Source organism: Bison bison, unplaced genomic scaffold (genome assembly GCF_000754665.1).
Source record: "Bison bison bison isolate TAMUID 2011002044 unplaced genomic scaffold, Bison_UMD1.0 scf7180017864168, whole genome shotgun sequence".
Classification (NCBI taxonomy): Eukaryota; Metazoa; Chordata; class Mammalia; order Artiodactyla; family Bovidae; genus Bison; species Bison bison.
Genome location: NW_011494740.1, coordinates 612,659 through 613,021, shown reverse-complemented (window position 1 = coordinate 613,021; position 363 = coordinate 612,659).

The following is a 363-nucleotide window of genomic DNA, read 5'->3' as shown; positions in this document are numbered from 1 at the left end:
CTCCTTATTGCCAAATTCAGACTTAAATTGAAAAAAGTAGGGAAAACCACTAGACCATTCAGGTATGACCTAAATCAAATCCCTTATGACTATACAGTGAAAGTGACAAATAGATTCAAGGGATTAGCTCTGATAGAGTGCCTGAAGAGCTACGGAATGAGGTTTGTGACATTATACAGGAGGCGGTGAGTAACACCATTCCCAAGAGGAAGAAATGCAAAAAGGCAAATGTTTGTCTGAGGAGGCCTTACAGAAAGCTGAGGAAAAAAAGAGAAGCGAAAGCCAAAGGGGAAAAGGAAAGATATACCCATCTGAATGCAGAGTTCCAAAGAAAAGTGAGGAGAGATAAGAAAAACATCCTCA